We start from the raw sequence: 24,107 nt of genomic DNA on the forward strand, positions 1-24,107 counted from the left end.
ATTATTCAGCTTTTCAGTTAAACAGTCAGTAGGCAAAAGTTCCATTAATGTTTCTAAATCAAGTGGAAGTTCCCGCTTGAAGCTCAGGTGGTTCAGAGGTTTAATGTTAATGCCATCATATATTGTGGATACAGTCTTATCCTTACACTTAACTTTCCGTCTAGTGACATGAGGGAATAAAACCTGGATTGTTTCTGTGAATTCTCTTAGTGTGCAACAAGGATCCAGCCCCTTATCTTTTGTCTCCAGAGTGTAAGATGTATAAAGACTATTATTGTTGATGCAGCCACTTAAATCAACTCTGGACATTAACCTGTAAAAAAAAAGAACATTTTAAGATATCTTGCCAAAATTTAAAAAACAAATACATGAAACAGGGTTGTTAATCATTACTTGCAAAAATAATGCATTAATTTAGCATCACTTAAGGGAAAAATTGGCATTAAGTTAGCCTTAGCATTACACATAATTTTCAAAATAATGCATTAACCCTTAGCCTGCTGGCGGCAAGTGATTCTGCCTTTGCGACCAGTGCAGACCAAGATCAGCCTGCACATCCGTGCAGTCTGATCATGGTCTGCACTGTTCGCTATTCAGTCAGTAAATTTTCAGTGAACACCCCTTCAAATGATAAATGGCATTGCCCAAATTGAATGAAAGACCAGTCCATTTTAGAAATTTAGCAGGCTAAGGGTTAAATTAGCATTACATAGGGGTGCATTAGCATTATAGAGGCGTTAAAGATAACAATAGATCATGTTTCATATTTTTGTTAATATAACAAATTATGTCAAACTATATTCAACCACTTAATGCCTATTATTTGTAAGCTTGCAGCTGGCCCAGGCTTCAGTATCTATTTTTGTTACAGAAGTTGTGCAAATATTTTAAATAGTGTTTCCCAATTAAATTGCCCATATGAATGTTTACCAAGAAGAAAACAACTTTCATATTTACACTGAACATAATTGGCTATTATACACTTAGACTGGTTCATAAAATTTATAATAGAATATTAATCTATTAGAAACTGCTTTAGCCCTCTACAGACGGTAGGTTTTTGTTGTACAACACTAATTATCTCAAAGATGTACAATTTTGAAATTGTACATTTTTCACATACAGACAGTATTCCATTCCCATATAAATAACAGAGATTTACCTAGTAAACATAGTGCATCAAGACTGTACTGAAAAGCATGTAACCATTTATAATAAAAAATAATATTCACCTTTTTATGTCCCATGAATTTGATTACGCATGACACAAATGAGCCACGCCATGAGAAAACCAACATAGTGGCTTTGCGACCAGCATGGATGCAGACCAGCCTGTGCATCCGCGCAGTCTGGTCAGGATCAATGATGTTTGCTTTCAAAGTCTATTGCAATTACAGAAACCGTTAGCGAACATCATGGACCAGACTGTGCGGATACTGGTCGGAAACGCACTATGTTGGTTTTCTCATGACGCGGCTCAAATCATTTAACTTTTCAGTGTCATCCTTCTTCCATTATGCTTCTATTTACAACAAAAACCTACCGTCTGTAGAGGGCTTTACCAGTACAAATAACAGTGTTTTTCTCTCCAGTGATTGAGAAAATAATGCCCCAGTAATGCTAAGCATTAGCGTTAGCATTACCAACCTTGGCATTAAATTAGCATTATTTTTAATGCTAAATTTGTGGCATTAATCATTACTTAGTTGAGTTACTACTAATTTATTTTAGCTTGATTGTGAAGAAAGCTTGAAGCTTATTGAGTCGCTTTCAAGTCAACTTCCTGGAAAACTAGTACTGGTGTGTTATGAGAAGTTATGCTTGTGACCCAAGTGGGATTTGAACCAGCAACTTCTGGATTGAGCGGCCGACACCTTATCCCCTACATCACCGCACTCCTTACTTGGCATTATTGAAAAAATAATATGCATTAGCATTAGCGTTACCACAACACTGACAAGAAATGGCAAAAAGCCTACCGTAATTACTCGGCCATAAGTCGAAATATCATTTGAAAGGTTTGTTAAATATTATAAATTTATATGTGCTTTTTATGTAAAATCCATGGCAAATTTTGAAAAAAATATAAAATAATAAATGTAGCTGAAAAGAGTAGTCGACTTATGGCCAAGTATTTACCGTAATAACCTAATCAATGAGTGATGTGAAACATATTAAAGAAATATGTGTTACTGACATATTTCAGAGATCCTGATGAGACAGTTGAGACATTCTGGTTTGGTGATGAAATGGAGTATGATGTGCCAGTAACTGAGGAGGATTTGGAAGATGATTTCAATGATATAATTGCATCTCTGAATTTTGTTGATGCTGATGAACAGCAGCAACTGCCTGAGGGCTTTGAGATTGAGAACATTCTTAAAGAATGTCTCACAGAAATACCAGTGACCGCAGTCCAAGAACAGGTCAATTTCATTACAAGAGACCTTTTATCAAACAATTTGCGGTACTGTAAAACATTTTGTTTGACACTGTTTGAAGCAATATCAAATATTATGAATGACCTAGAAGCTACACCAGGTACTGAAATTAAAGCAGATAAGTTAACAGGGATTTACACTGAAATTCACAAATATCAGCTCGGTGACAGTTATAGAGTTTCATGTTTACTCATGTTTGAAAAGTACCCCAATTTTTCAGGAGCTCATTCATACATATGTACAAAATTAACTGATGGTGTGAGGAAATTTCTTTTACATGAAAAAACAAAGATATATGGGGACAAGGACAAACAAATTCACGAAAGAGTCATAACTGATGCATCAAAAGCCAGGATAAGGTATGTGGCTGGGTACTGTGTAAGCACATTAAATAAGCACTACACTGCAAGTTACAGGTCGAACATGTTTTCTTCAAGTGCTACCGGCCAACAGAATTACTTTGATTCAAAAGAGAAGATTTCAATTTTGAACTCAGTGAAGGAAGAGGAGCAATATTTGAAAACGTTTTCCAGTGATAAAGATTCTTTGGCAGATATTGACAGAAGGCAGTATATGACAAGGGGACTAGTTAGTGTGTCAGATGAGATGTTTGAATTTTCCTTGAAATTGTGCAGTAAATGCTTAGAATTGCTAGTTGACAAAAATTTGAATGTTCATGGTCAGTTTATTTTTAGATATTGCCATGACAGACTTCTGAAGTCTGAACAATTATTAGCAGATTTTGTCAGTGTTGTAACAAAGAATTTGTTAACAGATGATTTGGGGACTGTTCTTGATTGTGAAGATGAAGTATTAGTAAGGGAAGTTCTCCGTTCAACAGTGAACAAAGTTCATAATATCCACTCAGTCTTCAGTGATCTCACTAACAAGTTTTTAATGGTAATGTTCAACCAGTTCAGAAAAGATTTATTGCACTCCTTCTCTGTAGCCAAGACCATGGCACATAGAAAACAAATTATGATAAGACAGCAAAAACAGCAAACCACTGAAAAGTCTCTATCTTTCAAGAAAATAGTGGAGGATAAAACTGAAAGGAAGGAAATGTCACATTCACTTCTCAGAGGATTGATAATGAGTAATGTGAATGTTTTAGAACGATGAAAAGGAAAGAGATTGAAAAAACTTGGAAAAGCATATGGGATAAGTGGTAAGCAAAATACCAAGAAATCTGCCTCATTGAAATTGTCAAAAAGGCCATAATTGACTCCAGTCATATGCCACACTTCCAAGTATTTGAAGAAGTGCCATCAACTTCACAGAAAACTTCATCAAAGAAAGATTCCTCTTCTGACCCTCAGCAGTCAACATCTCCTGCTGTAGAATGCATCTCAGAGGAGCCACAACCATCAACTTCATCAGCTGAACTCTTCTTACCAGATGAAGGTCTTGGGCCTTTAACACCATCAGTATCCCACCCAGTTCAATCCCCTTCACAAGAAAGTGTTTCATCTTCAGATGACGATGTATGTGGTCATTGTCAAAAGATGGGTAAAGGAGGAATTCAGTGGATTCAGTGCAGTGCATGTTTAGTGTGGTACCACAGGAATTGTGCAGGGCTTCGTTCCAAGAAACAGTGGGATAAATACCAAGATGAAAGTGTTGATTTCTATTGCAAACAGTGTATATAAATGTATACAAATGAAAGCATTTTGCTGCTTTCATAAAATAGTTGTGCCTTAGACTCAGTTTTCACAATGTCTGTTTGATATCTTGAAGTTAGCAGTACAGTAGTCAGTTGTAGGATGGTGTTTTTTTTTTAGGTCTACGATACTGCTACCTGTGGTTTCCACAGGGGGAAGAACACATTATTGAATAGTGAACGTCATTATCGAAAGTGCTTACAGTACTTTGATACCGTGGCCATATAACTTTTAATAAACTTTTATTATTCACAAAGATCATTATTTACCAAGTAACAAGTGCCATTTTAAAGTATTTTTGATTGAGTTTCAGAAGGCTGTGTGCTTTATTCTTCTAATTTGGCAAAGGTATCGAAAAAACTGCGCCTGTAAACGGTTTTTGAAACTGCCGCCATTGTAAACATGTAATGGTTCCCACTTACCGTACTTGAACGCCAACTGGAAGTCGGGCACCATGACAGTGTACAGTCATGCTCAGCCAATGAAAACATTTGACACAAAATAATATTTCGATACGTCATTCGGTTCTCATTCGGAACATCGAAAACAATCATGGCGAACTGCATGCAAAAATAATGAGACTGGAATAATATTTCTGAGTGAAGCATATACATGCAATTAACTTACCAGTTTTCTTCCAGGTAATATTAATTATTTACTATTGACCTTTGATAGTTGCGCTTCTGAATGTTCCGACACTGACAGAAACTCTACATATCATCAGATATGTGTTTATTTTACTCGCTCGCCAGTCACCTCAGTGATGTCCCCGCGCACTGACTTTATATTTTATGGTATAATTCGTAAATAAACAGACCAAATTTGATGGGAATTTGCAGATTTGTTATTTTACCGGTATATTTTATGATAAAAATTACTTCATATAGATGTCGCAGGGCATTTGTTGATTGTGACCCATTGAAAAATCGACCCTGAGATAGGAAAAAAACCTTGTAGAGGAAATAGTAAATTATAGAAAAAAATTTTTTGATGGTGTTGGATGTTTTTTTTTTTTTTTAGGTCTACGATACTGCTACCTGTGTTTGTGACGGGCAATCAAAACGACAAAACTTTGAAAGACGAAAATAATGGAAGATAAATCACAGTACACAGTCATTTAAAGATATTGGTTTTATCGCTTGCGAATATTGACGTGTAGTCTTCTGTTTTTGTTTGTTTTGGGTTTAACGCCGTTTTTTCAACATGTAGTCTTCTGTTAGTCGAACTAATCCGACGTATACAGTTTGTTTTATATTGTGACGGTGGCTGCAAAAGTCAGAAATTAAAAAGCAGCCACTCAGCGACAGTAAGCTTGTCTAGTCTTCTGTAGACAGGGTAAATGTTAATCGTGTACAGTAGGCTACATACATAGGTTTAAATCACCAGAAAATTAGTAATTTTGGATATTATTTGGTAATTTTGGCATAAATCAATGAGGAATTGAATCCCCTTTCAATACATGTAAGTTTTATTTGAATTTATGCCAATTCGTGAAATAATCGGCAATTAAACCTATATCATGTAAAGCGTCTAGTCAAAATAATTCGAGTTAGATTGTTTTATATTTGTGACGGGGCAATCTAAACGTCAAAACTTTGAAGAACCAAAATAATGGAGGATAAATCACAGTACACGGTCGTGTAAAGTTATTGGTTTTATCACTTTCGCATATTGGCGTGTAGACACGATAAACATTAATCGTGTACAGTACATAAATAGGTTTAAATCACCATAAAATTCATAATTTTGGATATTATTTGATAATTTTTACATAAATCAATGAGGAATTGAATCCCCTTTCGATACATGTAAGTATTATTTGATTTTATGGCCAATTCGTGACATAATCAGCATTCAAACCTATAGCGTCGGCAGCGATGAAAATTTCACTGGAAGTTGCTTCAGCTATTTTGATCTTTTGAGTGTTTGACGTGAGTGGGAATATTGCCCATATGGAAAAAAAAATCTCAGTATTTCCTAGGATCACGTCAAATTAGTTGGACTAGGGATCCGGTAACCGGATGAATTTAGCCTTAGGCAGTGGCTAGGGGTCGAGTAACCGTCTAGTTGTCCGGAAGTTACCGGACCCCTAGACAACCCTTTTAGGACTGTCTAGAGGCCCGGTAATCAATATGAATAGTGTTTGCAGAGAGGAAACTTTCATTTATCTAGCAAAACATGTGTTGATTTCAAAATATTGCTGTCGTTTTTTTCTAGTCATAGCTTCTATTCCATCTAAACAGCTGATGGCATGTATTGTCATGCTGACTGAGGCCCGATAGGGGTAGCCAAATTCAGAGCTCTATGTATAGATCTAGTTTTTTTTTTTTGGTATTAAAAACATTGAAAAAAATTGTAATCCTTTAACCCGGAGAAAAACACGATTACGAATTTGCTGAATTATTAAAAATAAGTCATTTGTGCATAATAATGGATCTTTCATCAATTTCTTGTTTTTCTCAGGATTGAATGATTAAAATAATAAATAAAATTAAGCTTTTCTTTAGTATTTTAAATTTGGATTATGCTCATAATTTGATGAATTGGTTTTACTGCTAAAATAAATAACGGTGACTAACGGAAATCGCAGGTAGAGTTTCATATCTCCAACACAAGTGAGAACTATTTTTAAAAATAGATTTGCCATTTGATATTTACCAAAAAATTAACATAAATTACGGCAACTTTCTGACAACTTATTACAGCTTATCCCTGGCAATTGTCATATACACTGGTAACGCAGGACCTCTATACTCCGAATTTAGAGGTCTGGTTACCGGACTCATAGCCATTTCCATGAATTTATGTCTGTTGTGTCGATCAAAGTGTGTTCTTCAGCAGCTTTTTGTGAATGAGTTCTCATGAATTTCAGTGTATGAAAATGACATTTGAAATTAGGTGTAAACGTGCAAAGATAAGTCGTTCACGCACATAAAAAACTATTACTAGTCATTGCCAAAAAAGTAGAGTGCAAACCTACCTAGACACCAAATGAAAGAGTGGATACGGACGTAACGGTGGTCCAATGGGGGTCACACATTAAACCGGAATCCACCTAAAAACCGGAATACACCGGAATACACTTTACATAACCGGAATACACCTGTATTTTTTAATTTAAAGGTATTTTTGAAGTGTTTTTGATATAATTCAATCATATATATCATAAATAATTAACATAAGAAAGGAAAATAAAATACGTTCACGCAAAATGATTTTATACGAGATTGAAGTTCGGCGACCGCACGGGAAATTTTCATAACCGAAATACACCCGTATTTTATTAATAAATGGTATTTTGTAGAGATTTTTTGCAGAAATCATTTCTGTGTAATATAAATAGTAAGTTTACAAAAGGAAAATAAAATATTTTAAGGCAAAACGATTTTATACCAGATGAAATTTGGCGACCGCTCGGGAAATTACCATAACCGAAATACACCCGTATTACTTCAACAAATGGTATTTTTGAAGTTGTTTATGACTGAATTCAAACATATATATCATAAATAATTAATTTTCAAAAGGAAATTAAAATACTTTTGCGCATTACGTCTTGTACACGATTGAAAACCAGCGAGCGCAGTGGAAATTTGCGCATTCGTGAATGAATTTCTGTGTCCTAAAATTCTCTAATGTACACCTGTGTTTCTTTAATAAATCGTATTTTTTAGGGTTAATGACAGGATTCAATCATATTTAAAATGAATAATTAATTTAAAAAAGCAAATTAAAAAGCGCGAAACGTTTTTATACGAGGATGAAAATTTCTTGAGCGCACGTGAAATTTGCGCACTCGTGAATGAACTACAATCGTCATTATTTTGTTAGCTTTTAACTTCGGTAGGTAAATTTCTTTAAAATTTTGATTTTTTTTTTTTTTGGTTTAAATATTATTTCAAAATAATCTTTAAATGGTATTATATAATATTACTTGATGAAATATAGTGTAACCATATAAGCAACAATTGCACGAGCGCAGATGTATTTATAATGAAATTTCATATTTCAGGTAACGGGAATTATTTTAACGCCAAGAATGAATGCATTTTCAGAAAAAGAAACAGTCTTCATTTTTTATTTAGCAAAATTCTTTTGTGATCATTATTATTTAATAATTTTTGTCTAAGAACCGCAGCCACCTTAAAATTACTCTAGCTATCGACTACACAATGATCAGTTATAACTAATTATAACTAACGACGCGATACAATACGCTTTTATCGTGACGCGGTCCATTTTAGTTTTCAATTTCTTGTATTATAACGACCATGAACAATTCTCTATAAATGAACAAATAAAGTGCCAGATGTAATTTTAACAGTTTATGATTTATTCGTTAAGTAAAGATTTGTCAAAAGTACAATTAGACAATAATAAGCATTTGCCGCTCTTTATAAATGTACGTAGTTGTAACAAAAATCTTGAATCTATCAACTCTAGGTTCAAATGTACAATCAAATTACAATCATACGCCCTTTTGACGGGATGAACATGTTGATTGGATTGCCGGTTGACACTTGTCATATCTTATCACCGATTGTATTGTTGATTGCATTATGTTTGGTAATGACACGTGATCAATACCGATATTCTAACAAATAAACAAGTTTTCCTTTCTGTTGTATACGGGTACATTAATATATCTGTTCTGTTATAAGTATCATTTGTAAGACGGTATATTCTTGATCGGTAAAATGTTATTGTGTAATTTGCGCAGGGGCACCTGCAATTTCAGTCCGTAATTTTTAAAATGTTATAACTTTTTCTGTACTACACGATTTAATTTTACAAGAATCTTAAAGAAATAGGTATAAATACAGATTTAGCTTAGAAATTATTTGGGGGTGTTAATACTCATCTAAGGTAACTTTGTAACATATCAAAGACCCGCAGTTTCGTGTGACAAACAGCAGTCGGCAATTCAAAGACTGCCGTGTCAACACTTTTTTGATTACAAGACAGCAATTAGCAGCCGCGCGTCGGTATTTAAAGAAACACAATTGAACTTATTATGTCGGTATTTCGTCATAGACTTCAACCCAAAAGTTTTTAAATCATATATAAAAAAAGATAACTTGTTTTCAGAAAAATCTAAGTGCATTTATTACAAACTACCAACTATTGCAAACGAGGTGTCAGTTAATTTGTAAACAACTTTAGCTTTAAAAATTTACTTTTTTAATTTACATCCCGGTTGGAATTACTGGTAATTTAGTTGATTGTAACGGATTTGTTTATGACGGACGATTAATTACAATGATCAACTAAAATGATTTAGAATTAAAAAAATCAGTGCATCGAATTTTTCTAAAAAAAAAAAAAAAAAAAAAAATGCCGATTTGGAATCGGTCTTGCAGTCAATATGAGTGCATGATAACGTTTATTATTTGCCTTAAAAGCATTTGATGGATATTAAAAATCTTTCAGAATAAACCCGAATAGACCAATTGATGATCATAAATAAATAAACTTTATTTGTTGGAGATATCTACTCTAGATTACGGTCATTCTCGTAAGCGTACATTATTTCGGTAAGATCGCAGAGTTATAATCTCGTATACAGAATTAACTTTTAATAAACTTCTCTCAAACATTCATTCATGTTCCCGTGCGCTAGCCGAATTTCAATCTCGTATCAATTCGTTTTGCGTTAATAAAGTAAATCATTAAGTTAATCAAGTATTTTATTTTCCATTTCGATATTATCCATAATATATACGAATGAGTTCTGCATTAAACCCTTTAAATACCAGTTATTAATATAATACGCGTGTATTTCGGTTATGATAATTTCCGACGCGATCGCCGCATTTCAATCGCTTATAAGATCGATTTGCGATAAAGTATTTTATTTTCCTTTCGTATATTAATTATCTATGATATATTTGATTGAATCATATCAGAAAACTTACAGAAATACCATTTATTGATAAAATACAGGTGTATTTCGGTTATGAAAATTTCCCGCGCGGTCGCCGAACTTTAATGTCGTATAAAATCATTTTGCGTGAACATATTTTATTTTCCTTTCGTATGTTAATTATTTATGATATATGTGATTGAATTAAATCAAAATACCTTCAAAAATACCTTTAATTAAAAAAATACAGGTGTATTCCGGTTATGGAAAGTGTATTCCGGTGTATTCCGGTTTTTAAGTGGATTCCGGTTTAATGTGTGACCGTCCAATGGTAACAATGTCTGACTATGAAACTGTCTTAAGTTAGCACCCTACTCCTCCAAGTAAAATTACTAACATTGGGATAAAAGTCTGGGGTATTGGTGCTTTGAACGAAGGGTGAAGCATACCATTGCACAATGACATGCCTACCAGATTGTTTTAAATAAAAAAAAAGTGTAATAAACCAATACATGTATATGAATTAAAATGTTTTTGTGTCATTTATTTTTACAGGGAACTGAAAGGTGGACTTGGGGAAATGAAGTTGCAGTCTATGGTCCTGTTTGCCCTGTGTTGTAGGACAAAGTAATTTTGAATTTCTATGTTTAAAATTTCTGTTGCATATTAGTCTGTTTTAATATCGCTATCAGAAAGTATTTTTAACCTGTGATTCCATTTCACATACTTGTTAGCAAGAAGAATTGCGAGATATACATAATGTAAATATTGTGAATGTGACTTTTTAAAAACCTTGGACTGACAGTGATAATAAAATTTATTCAGAACAATCCCTGTGGATATTCATTACCTAGATATTGAATTAGATTTTCACCTAGCATTTTACATAAGCAATTTATTGACAAGTTATCACTAAATCAGCTAAACTGGTAACAGTTCGCTATTAACTGTTTAGACACTTGAAGTATTAAAGTGAAATTTTTGGCTTTGAAATTATTGGATCTTGCTTTTATATCATTTATTTGATTTAATTTTATAGATCTGAAGAAGCTTCTTCTCTGCACATCAACTGAAATTAAGATGTTTGAGAACATCAAAAATGACAGTCAAAATACAGGTTAGTCCCATTGACTTCTTTCAGTTTATGTAATTCAGCATCTTTACTTACTACATTTGTAAATTTAACTCTATCCATTTTGTTTTTATGAAATATGAGTCAAGCTAACAATTCAAGCAATCTTTTGCTGGATTTGTTTGAATGTAATGGGTGTATGTAGGTATTGTGAAAGTCATTCTCTGCCATATAAAGCACCCACAAAATAAACTGGATAAAAATTTGCAATTGATAAAGACTGAATTATATTACTTAATAATCTAAACTTACTGGTTTTCTACACTGAACCAAAAGTGGGAAATATCCTTGCCTAACTTAAACAGCAGTATTTGCTTGTTCTCAAGGGGGGAGAAAATGTTGACTAAGCAACAAAAGTTGTTTCTACAGAAGTGTGATAGTGACAAGATCATTATTACTCATAAATGTATTACGACTGTTTATGGGCTATTAACTGCAAACTTCGTATCTGAAAAGATGGGTTAAATGAAAATCAAAACCTGCAGGTTTTTTCTCAGCATCAGCATTTGATGTGGTATGTCTCTGATGTGTAATAATTGCTTAAATCGCTAAAACATTGCACAAGTCTTCACTGATATTACAGTAACAGTACTTTAATTAAGATACCTAACAAGATCAATAGTTTTAATACTTGTAGTATTCATTGATGAAAAAATCAAATATCAGTTCTTTTTTTACTATATAGCAATGGAAAATAAGACTGCTGGTTGTCCAAGAGTGACATTAACCCCATCATAAATTACCTTCTTGAAAAACAAAAAAAAAGACAGACTGAGAGGAAGGGTTTCAATGATGGCACAGACTCAATTATAGGTAAGTTGCCAGTTCAAATAATGTAAACACACATGAAACAACAATTCTTGCTATACTTCCCTTTCTTACATAAAATAGAATTTCTGCACATTGGATGGCAAAACTTAAACAATTCTCAACATGAATATAGCTGATTTTCTGGGTAAAGTGTAATATTACTGTTAGATAGAACCATTGTTTTTATATACTTACAATGAATCCTAAAATGGTTGGGCTGAAAACTGGTATGCTGCAAAACAGGCCATTGTTTTGGTAGATAGAAATAATCCCATACAAAATTATTTTTCATGCAGAAGTATATAAAGATATATAAGGACTTACCCCTTGTGCTAATCAACTCCACACAAGGACTCCTTGTTTTTATTAGCATATAGTGACAAGGTGAGCTTTTGTGATCACCCTTCGTCCGTCGCCAGTCCGTCCGTGCGTGCGTCAACAATTTCTTGTCTGCATGATAGTGGTTTCATTTATGATTTTATTTTAACCAAACTTGCACACAACTTGTATCACCATAAGATCACGGTTCCGTCATTGAACTGGCCAGATCCCATTATGGGTTCCAGAGTTATGGCCCCTGAAAGGGCCAAAATTAGCTATTTTGACTTTGTCTGCACAATAGCAGCTTTATTTATGATTTGATTTTTACCAAACTTGCACACAACTTGTATCACCATAAGATCTTGGTTCCTTTCTTGAACTGGCCAGATTCCATTACGGGTTCCAGAGTTATGGCCCCTGAAAGGGCCAGAATTAGCTATTTTGACCTTGTCTGCACAATAGCAGCTTCATTTATGATTTTATTTTAACCAAACTTACACACAACTTGTATCACCATAAGATCTCGGTTCCTTTCTTGAACTGGCCAGATCCCACAATGGGTTCCAGAGTTATGGCCCCTGAAAGGCCCAAAATTAGGTATTTTGACCTTGTCTGCACAATAGCAGCTTCATTTATGATTTGATTTTAACTAAACTTGCATACAACTTGTATCACTACAAGATCTTGCTTCCTTTCTTCAACTGGCCAGATTCCATCATGGATTCCAGAGTTATGGCCCCTTAAAGGTCCAAAATTGGCTATTTTGGCTTTTGCAGCCATACAGAGACTTCATTTATGGTTTTATTTGATACAAACTTCCAAAATAACTTCAGCAACAATAAATCTTGGATTCCATGACAAATCAGATCCAATCATAGGTTCCAGAGTTATTTTATATCTGATTACCTCCCCAGATTGTAATCAAAATGGATTTATATCAGTAAGTACTTACAGGACTTATTTGAAATTTCATTATTGTTATTAGTTGGACTGAGACAATCAGGGTAATAACTGTGGACTGATTTTATGTCAAATTACCTCCCTTTACTTCAAATTAAAATTGTTATATCTCCATAACTAATGAAGATACTGATCTGAAATTTCATTTATGTCAACAGATTTATTTGGTAGATCCTTCTTTTGTACACTTACAATATTTTTTTTTAATTACTTCCCTTTTACGTTACTATAAATAGCTTATTTTTAGTAACTTTTTTATTATTGGCCGTAGGGAAAACACGAGACCAGTTTTCTGTGGTACAACATGGATGGTACCTCCAATTTTTAGGTGTATTTTAACATATCTATACCTTGTAAGATTTTTTTTTCTTTCTGGTTAAATTTCTTCCCTTTGTTGTTCCTGTCCTTTGGACTTAGATATTTTTTCTGAGGACCTTCTGGTCCTCAGGTGCAATGATAACAGGTGAGCGATATAGGGCTATCATGGCCCTCTTGTTTCATATTTCATATTAACTGATCTGTAAAAAAACTGATTTTCAAAGATTATGTAACATGTATGATTTTAAAATCAATATTTAATGAATTTAGGTCTACCAGCTACCCCAACCAAAGAAGTTTCTGTAAAGAAAGGAGAACTTCCAACCCAGCTCTATTTCGTTATACTGTGCATATGGCAGAAGTGGTATAAGGAAATAATATAATTGACAGGTATTGCTACTGAAATAAATTGAAGATTCAATAAACACCCTAGCCTATAATTAGGCTTTATGAATTTAAGTTTTAAAAATTTAATCCTCCATTATATTGAATGAAAATTAAATTTTATTTATATACTAAGACAATGAATGATTCAGTTTAATAGCCCTGGTGTCGAAGACATGGGAGGTGTATATAATGTATAAACTATAAGACTGTCACAATTCCTTGTGTACTCTGCTATCACTATTTCCATCAAATTTAAATGAAACTTGGTATACAGCATCAATATGAAGTTGATATGCGCATATTATCAGGACTTTCAAATCCTATTTAATATTAGCTCCCCTGAGCACAAAATGCTCAAGGTGAGATATTGTTATCACTCTGTCATCGTCCGTCTTCAACAGTCTAATAAAATCACTGACATGTTTGTTGCTGGGTCATCTGAGTGAAAAACTAGGTTACTAGGTCAGTTAATAGGAAATCTTGTAAATACTTAAGGCCACATTGTCTACCTCATCTTCGTAGGACTTTGTCAGAACATTTGTCTCCTAAAACCTAGGTCAGGTTTCACCCTTTGAAACTTGGTTATTTGTAGTTAAAAGCTAGATCATTAGGTCAAATCATAGAAAAAGTTGTTAACTCTGTAGGGGCCACATTTTCTTCTTGATCTACATAAAACTTTGCAAAAATGTTTGTCTCTATGAAATCTAGGTCAGTTTCAAAACTTGAATACCTGAGGTATTAAACTATGTTACTGGGACAAATCACAGAAAAAACCTTTTTAACACTATATAGGCCACATTTTCCTCTTGATCATCATACAGTTTTTCATAATATTTATCTCTGTGAAGTCTAGGTCAGTACCAAATTGGGTTACATGGGGTAAAAAACTAGGTCACTAGTTAAAACTTTGCCAGACTATTTGTCTGTATGAAATCTAAGTAACTTTTGTAACTGGCTCACATGACTTAGAAGCTATGTCACTAGGTCAAATCATAGAATAATATTGTTAACACTCTAGAGGTCACGTTTTTCATTTGATATATTCATTATATATTTTTATCAGAATATTATGGGTCACTTTGTATATAGGTTAAGATGAAACGAGATTATCTGAGGTAAAAAAAACTAGCTCACAATGTTAAAGCATATAAAAACCTTGTGAACAATCTAGAGGCCACATTTTCTATGTTTGATTTTCATTAAACTCTAGGTCAAATTTGAAACTGGATATTCTAGATTAAAATAGTCACCAGTTTTCCCTGTTTGGCTGTATGGAAAACTTTGAAAAGCGTCGTGTTTAGTTTTAAGTCAAGCTGTGAAAGTCAGGTGAGCGATCTAGGGCCATCATGGCCCTCTTGTTAGCTGTGAGCATGTTATACATTAGTTCTTTTTAAATCCTATTTTAGATAAGTGTTCCCATGTAGGTTTGAATATTGATTGACATAGGAGAAAGTGTTGCTCAGTCTGTTCTTTCTGATTACCTGCCTTTATGGTACAGTTTTATGAAATTATTTTTCATTCTTGTGATTAAATTATTTAAAATATGAACTTCAAAAGCATTATTTTATAATTTTATTTCAGCAACAACAACAAAAAATTATGAATTTTTCCATTGATTGGTGGTGGAGGGGATAATATTGTTGTCAGTATGAGAAGTAGAAGAAAAAGTAAATGGTAAGAACATCAGTGTTAACTCCTACTGTGCACAACCTAGATTTATTTCATGCTTAACAAGAATTGCACATGTCATAAAATGTTAAAAACATAACCAGGAGGTTGGTCTGCAGTTTGGATCTCAGTGATTTTAACATTGTTGAATATCATTATTTATTTAACATTTTAGCTCCACTATTCGGAGAATAGGGGTGCTATTCTACTCGCCCCGGCGTCAACATGAGCTTTCTTGGTTAAAGTTTCTCGGCAATCTTTGTCTTTCTTTGTTACTATTGCTTATATCTTACTGTAACTTCACATTAACATTGTTCAGCATGCAGACAAAGTATTTGCAGGGGCTGGTCCCATTATACCCAAGGTCAGGGTCACTAAGGTGTTATACCAAAGTTATTTTTAAGGTTAAAGTTTTTCGGCAACCTTTGTTTTTCTGTCATATCTTTGTTACTATTGCTTATAACTTACTGTAAGTTCACATAAACATTGTCCAGCATACAAACAAAGTATGTGCAGGGGCTGGGCCCATTATACTTAAGGTCAGGGTCACCAAGGTGTTATACTTGGGTTATTTTTAAGGTTAAAGTTTTTCGGCAACCTTTGTTTTTCTGTCATACCTTTGTTACTGTTGCTTAAATCTTACTGTAAGCTCACATTAACATTGTCCAGCATACAAACAAAGTATGCACAGGGGCTAGACCTATTATACCCAAGGTCAAGGTCACCAAGGTGTTATACTTACATTTTTTTTAAGGTTAAAGTTTTTCAGCAACCTTTGTTTTTCTGTCATATCTTTGTTACTATTGCTTATATCTTACTGTGTGTTCACATAAACATTGTCCAGCACACAAACAAAGTATGTGCAGGGGCTGGGCCCATTATACCCAAGGTCAAGGTCACCAAGGTGTTATACTTACATTATTTTTAAGGTTAAAGTTTTTCGGCAACCTTTGTTTTTCTGTCGTATTTTTGTTACTATTGCTTATATCTTACTGTAAACTGACATAAACATTGTCCAGCATACAAACAAAGTATGTGCAGGAGCTGGACCCATTATACCCAAGGTCAAGGTCACCAGGTTGTTATACTTGGAATTATTTTCATGTTGAATTTTTTCGAAAGCTTCATTTATAGACATATCTTTGGTACTTGACAAGATAATGACTTGAAATTAAAGATATTTCCTTATAATCATCATCTGCATATGACATGAGACATAAATTCATTTTACAGTCAAACCGCCGAATAGTGGAGTGCGCAGTCTTACGGACAGCTCTTGTTTCTTGAAGCATTATGTTATACATAGAAAGATATGCCAGCAATTGTCAGTTGATTTTATTATCATTGATGAAAAATAGAAGCAGAGAAATATACAAAAGCTAGATCAGACAGATCTGATAATGTTACTTTAATAAAACAATTGCAGTCTGTTGAGCCATTGGATATGATGTGATATTCATCACTCACTCCATTCAATATTGCCTTATTTTGGAGAATATGTGTTTATTACATGCCTGCTTGTGTAAGATAAGAGTTTTCCTACCTGAGGGATGATGTGGAATGAAAAACCTATATGACATAATTTCAGTGACGCTAGTTTAGACAGTGTTTTTTTCTTATGGAAAGATAGAAAAATCTATCCCTTGCATATGCTCGAACAAATGTATACTTTCCCCCGCTAGGTAGGCAAGAAAATTACATCATATCCGATGATTCAGTAGACAACAATTGTGTAAGATAACACATTCATACATTTTCATTTAACTTTATAGACTCGGATCAAAGACCTTTTCTGAACAGATTGAGAAAACAGAAGTCTACAAAACAGATCAAAGATGATAAAAAGGACGATGTTTATGCTCTGGAAAGAATAAGATGCTGTTGGAAATAGAGGACATTGAGTAAAAGAAAAGCAAAGACCAACAGCTATTTCTGTTAGAAAAATAAAAAAAAAACCAATAAACTAAAGTGATCAGTTTTCCCATTTGAAAACGAGGGTATAATAATGTATCTACATTTGTGTGCGCATTTTAGCGTTGTGATCAAATATCTATTTCCCCTGAAAAGAATGTAATATAAATTTGTACAATAGTGTAATTGTCCCCGGGATGGATCATGATGTATATTATAAATATTCAGGGTGTCATGTGCAGAACCCAGACCCTTATCTCAAAGGTCAAGGTAGCAATGTTTGGTAACGTTTTTGTAATAAGCTGGTATAGATCTAGTAACTGTTACTGGGAATGATTTGAATTTCACACATATGTTGATTGTGATGACATGACAGACACTGTGTAAGTTCAATAACTCTGTTTTGATATTATGGCTCTTTTTTTACTCGGGATTTTTTTTATTGAAAATATTGTTTGGATCTACTTTAATTTAACACTATCAGAGATTTGTACATTTGTTTCTCATTATGCGAGTAAATGGACCAAGAATCATTACTCAGACATGCATTTTGTTAGTATGAGGTGGATGAATTTTGTTATGACCCTTTGTGGTCTTTATGTATTTTTTTGGTTAAATTTTTAGTTTAGATTCACTTTTCAAATACTGTAAATGTTACAGCTTTTAAACTTTATACACAGTAACACTTGTCTTAATTATAATTAGATCAGTAAGTAGTAAGAACCATAGCTCTCTCTCTTTCTTGCATCTTTTAAACAGTGTACACTTTTCTCAGTTATTATTAAATTAGTAAGGAGTAAGAACCATAGCTTTCTTTGCAGCTTTTAAACTAAGTACACTTTTCTTAATTATAAATATTGTCACCAAACTTGGTGTATAGCAAGCTTATATAAATACTTTACTAGTGGTTGTACTTATGGCTGAAAATGTGGTTTTATGCCAGTGTTCTGTTCAGAAATTGCATAAATGAAGCAGACATTGTCTGAAAGTATCTCTAGATTAAGTTTTAAAATGATCTCTTTTCCTTATAACGAAATTTACTAGTTTATCAATTCTATACATTTATATATAATTCTTTTAACTCATTATGTTAAAATACATATAATAACATTCTTATATATTTTGAAATTGAAAAAAAAAGAAGATAAATATTCTGTTCCTGTACATCTATAATTATGAAGAAAAATGTGATAAAATTTCAAATAAGTCTTGTGAGTTGTCAATAAAATTTCAACAGATATCTTATATCTCTTTTTTGTTTATCAGAAACCTCATATCCCCACATACCTCTGTCCCACCAAATTGCACCCATCTGCTACTACCACAATCACAACAAAATATGTTTTACATATTCCACACCTACGTCTTATATCGTAACCGGACAATATACCCCCATCCCACCATTTTTTCTTATTTTAAATTTACTTATATTGTTTCAATGAAGCCCTCATACCCCACCCTAGAAAAAGAAACTGATTATTCTTTAGATTTCCTCATATCCACCCCCACCTCCCCTTCAAACAACAACAACAACATATTTCTCACTTTCACTTATATCCAATCCCCATTAACCACCATTCCTGATTTTCGTTCACATTTTTTGTTACATATTCCGCACTAACTATTAGTACATCCTACTCTGTTTTACACACATCACAGTGACCTCGATATTTGGGGTGCCTAACCTTAGACCAGTTGAAAAAGTCGCCCCCTTGCCAAGACCAATCCTTACGTGAAGTAGTGAGCAGTGGTAAAGAAGATAATCATGCATATAGTGAAATTGAGAAAATTTCGATAAAATGTTAACATGTTCATGACGACGCCGGAGAGTACAATATATAGCTTTTTCAAGTAGTCTAGCTAAAATGTTGGAGCAAGTATTCATGAAATGCACCTCTCCCGGAAAATGGAGACTGCTTCAACTTTTGGAGAAATACGTCAGTGATATAAGATCACTTGGACGAGTTCTATATCCATATTTACATGAAATGCCTACTTGGTACACATAGATAATGAACATGTATACTTTGTTAATCGTTGTTTTCTATAACAGATACATAACATTGACTTATTAGCTTATCACAAAGGTGACATCACACTAAAAGAAAAAAATCTTGTATATAGGTCTACATACATTTGGCGAGCATATAGAACAAAATGTTGCAAACCTCGCTCAAATATAGGCCTATATGTACTAGTGCTATATATAAGTGATTGACGGATGTGTGGACAAATCAAAAAAGCATGCAGTTTGATACTAGCAATGATATAGTTTACTAAAGTACTAAAAAAGCCCAAAAATTCTGGACTGCATTTCATGGAATATCCGACATGTAAGCCTAATTGTGTTACTGGATATCACTAAAAATAATTAACTTTTGACATTGCACTACTTATTGAAAGCACATTGAAAACTACTGACAGCGATGATGGAATACAGACCAAATTTTTCAACTTATTTTTTAATAAAACACATTTGATAATTTACCTAAACTTATTAAATTAGACTACATTTTTGAAAACGGGTAGAAATAGCTACAATTACGTAACACATGATCAAAAACAGGCCATATATGCACTTACGGTAACGGTCTCAATAGCAAGGCAAGATTTATATGTAAGTCCGGACACGTTAAGATACATCCGATATTACTGTACATAAAAACACATGTGGGTCATTACGGTAGATTTGGGTAAACAAGTTGTAAATGTTTACATTGGAAACGCTATAGACCAATCGTGTATCTGGATATTGTTGAAATCGCCGAGTGCGTGTGTTTCTTGCATTTTCGCTCCAAGGAAATGTGTCTAGCTGCTGTTGTTCTAGCAATTGCCCTGACACTGACGAACTCGACGGATGTCTACATGTAATGAGCTCGCTGTCACAACGGAGCGTAATCAGTCCTGAGAGATGGTGGTTGGTGGAGAGGGGGCGGACCGGGGTGGGGTGGGGGAGCGGGGAGACGAGATATTGGACGATTCAACGCATTATGATGATAATATTTAGCAAAAAAGACTTTTGATCCTACGAATTCCTGCTGGCACCTATCGCACTCCCTGATTTCACACCTAGATAGGACTTGTAACGTGTTTATCATGTCAGGATCCACTCACATCGGCGAAGCATCTCTAAGCGTGTTACCAAAAATCCGCCATATTTGAGTAATAATTATAGATTTGAGGAAGCCTTAGAGCTGTCTCAAATTAACAGACTCAACTCAAGCTTTGAGATTTGAGTTGAGTCAATAAAATGTTCGTGAAACGCATCTCAAATAATTACTCAACTTAAGTCAAAAGATGAGTACACTATTGAGTTTAAGTCATTACAACAGACTTAAGGAGGTAGGTTACCTTGTTACAAGGGTAAATTCAAATTAGTTGAACCGCAGCACATTTTTGTATTTCGTGTAATATGAAGTTTTAACTGCTACAATCTCAATTTCGTTTGTCTCTGTCCCTTCAAGTTCAATTTTTATCCTGGTTTGAAGAACATGACCCTCCAAAGGTATTTCATATTGAAAGAAGAAGGAAAATACGGATATTTAACACTTTTCAGTGTATTTTAGTTTCATTGATATCCGTAGAAGTCTGCATAATTGATAATTTTACTAGTATGCAAGTTATCTTTCTAATAAAAGCTTAAAGTGTATATGTCGCGGGGCTCGTGTTTCCATGGTAACGCATTTTCTCTCATTTTTAAACAACTATGTATAAAAATAGGGGTTTGCGACGGCTTCAGTGCCATTCTGTTAATGACCAACATTGAATATTTGGGTAATATTATTAGCAAAATACCAAGCACTTTATATGGTACCCTATTTTTCTTAAAGTTTAAAGTAACCATGGCAACAGAGATGTTTAAAATAGCTTATATCTTGCTTTTTGTCGTAGTTTCTTATAAAAAATATTGAATAAGATTATCTTTCTAGTTAATGTAGCTATAAAACATATTATTTCTTACGTAAGTTATATTTTCGTTTTATCTGCATTTATTCAAACAAATTTCACAGCTTAGAATACTTACCGCAGTACCCCTCGTCTGGCATTTTTCATGGAAAAATCGTTTAGCATACTGCTATTATTCTCATGGATATTGTTGAAATGAAAATAAAAGGCCGAAGCTGTGTTTCTTAAATAGACCAGTGTCAACGCTTTTGAATTTTACATTTAAATACATAGGTCACGGGCTTCGTTTCCATGGTAACATCAATTCAATTCAAGAAACCACAATTTTCTACCGAAATTTGAACAATTTTAGATCTTAGTTTTAGTATATAAGTAACAAATTATCAACGGAACCTGAAAAATAGGTATTACAAATCAAACTGCTAGATTTTTTATTTGAAAGTGGCCGTAACAAGTATCCTTTCACCCAACTATATTCCAAATAACATTGGTTACCATCATCCATTTTCTTACATTCCGCATAACATTTCAATATAACTACATAAAAGAAGCAAAATATTGATTTTTATTCAGAGCAAAAGACTCATAAAAATATTTCAGCAAATAATGGTTATTTGAAAATAGTTAAAATAATAAAAATGCACAGAATTACGTACTTTCAAGATGAAAACTATTAATTTTGCGCGGTAACTGACACGTAACGTCATGACGTCAGTGACGTCATTTTAAGGCAACATTGTTTTGAAGCGTTTCTGCGGCAATGTTTTCATTATTTCTGCATTATTAAACCATAAAGCATCAGATCGAAGACAGGTTCATGATTTGTTTTCAGAAGAATGAATATACAAACACATTTAGTTTGTCGTAAACGTCGTCGTAAATCGTCACGTTAGCTTCCGGTTGGACATGCGCACATACAAATATGAAGGTAACCTACCTCCTTAAGTTTTTTTGTGATACCGGGACAATTTACCTTCAAGTTGTCTTATATTCTAAAGTTGATGAAATGCAGGTTAACAAATAAAGACTTAGGAAGGGTAATTAAAATATGTCTGAAAATATACTTTTAGCCTGAAGATCAGTTTTACAGCGTCCCGAGTCTCCGCTGTCTCAGCGTCCTTCGTCTTGAATTCCTCTGTCTTTGCCGCCGTTCTATTTGTAGCATGATGAGAACTGGTACGATTTCTCTGTTAGAGTCAAGCCAGAATGCGATATAAACTGATATCATGTTTGATAAAGTATGCATGCGAATACTGTAGTTAATGTTTCTGACAATATCAGCCAGCTGAGTTGTTTTCACTAAATGAAGACACGCTTATGGCACATAAAATTCTACAAAGCTTAATGTATGCCAGATTCGTAAAATCGGTTACACTATGTATAAATTAAATCACGTAGCATTTCTTATGGTACTTGGGCATCTAAAATTACTCTTGCTTTGTCACTGGAAGACTGCAAGCCAACTGCAGGGTACACTTTGCAAAATGAGGGGGTCAATTTTCTCTAATGCTCCTATCTGCAATTTAAAAGTCAAAAAGATACATGTTGATACTGTTGTTCGGCAAGAATGTTATACAGATACTTTTAACCAACCAAAAGTACAAAAGTCTAGTACATGCGAGGCTTTTCTCGTTTAAGAATGTTTGAATGTGTAATAGTTATCATTTCTCAGGTCAACAAAACTCCAATTGACTCAATGCACGTGTTCTGGCATTTTATGTCATTTCGGAAGGCTTCTTCCTGCCCTTCTAAAAGGTTTCAACAACATCGCATTGACCTCATCACAAATATCCAAGATGTTTCCAAAGTATTTCAGATTTCAGTTTTGGAAGGAGATATATGATAGGTGATCACAGACATGATCAAATAAAATCTGTAAGAAGATCCTTTGGAAACATAGAACAGGTAATAGGTAAGGGTAGATTTCTCGGAAGCACAGAACACCAAAACACAGCCCCAGAGCCACGCATTTACATAGTAGGCCCACAACAAAAAGAAGCTGTAATGGAAAAATACTTCAGACGGGTTGCTTCAAACATCCAACAAGTACATATTAATATAAGCTAAATATTGATAAAGGGGAAAGAATTGGTAAGGGGCGAAATGGGATCGGAGATGGGCGAGGAATCCGAAGGGGGAAAGTTGAACAAAGACGAATATACAATTGAATGCCGTGTTCTTTAAAAACAGTCGTGAACCAAAATAGCGCAGACACTCATGTTCAAAAGATAAACACAAAACGACGATCAACTGAATATCATAGAGCCACAAAAACTTACTAAAAGTAAAGGGGGAGGGGTGCAAAAAGTAGCGTAAATGCAACGGAAAGGAGAGGGCAAAAGGGGGAGTGGGGCGGAGGAAACGCTTCCAAAAAAAAAACACAAGAAAACATACGCAACACACAATACAAGACAGACAAAACAACCTGTTGAAAATAGGGACACCGCCTTGGAACGGCAAAAATAGACGTACGTAGTAAATGTAGCCTCTGTAACGTGAGAAGTGTGCGAAGGTATGCAAAGTCATGAAGTAACGCGATACCTGCCCTGAGTTTATTTAAATTAGCAGATGAAAATCTACAGTATGGTAATTTGCATTTATTGTTTTACCGTTTTATGAATTACATCGCTGCAGTCCAAGAGGACAGATAACATAATCTAAGATAACACACATAACTTAGATGCTTAGATATCATAGATATCATAGAAAACATAACCTTAGATAACACT

At 34.0% G+C, this 24,107-nt stretch overlaps 1 long non-coding RNA gene across 1 annotated transcript; it reads left to right on the forward strand.

The window, feature by feature from the left end:
- The first annotated feature begins 10,443 nt into the window (after positions 1-10,443).
- Positions 10,444-18,688, forward strand: LOC123541076 (uncharacterized). Its single transcript, XR_008368781.1, has 6 exons — positions 10,444-10,592; positions 11,005-11,082; positions 11,783-11,910; positions 13,777-13,896; positions 15,475-15,567; positions 17,334-18,688. It is a non-coding gene; the product is annotated as an uncharacterized LOC123541076 (long non-coding RNA).
- The last annotated feature ends 5,419 nt before the right edge of the window (positions 18,689-24,107 follow it).

This window comes from Mercenaria mercenaria, unplaced genomic scaffold (genome assembly GCF_021730395.1).
Source record: "Mercenaria mercenaria strain notata unplaced genomic scaffold, MADL_Memer_1 contig_1079, whole genome shotgun sequence".
Lineage (NCBI taxonomy): Eukaryota > Metazoa > Mollusca > Bivalvia > Venerida > Veneridae > Mercenaria > Mercenaria mercenaria.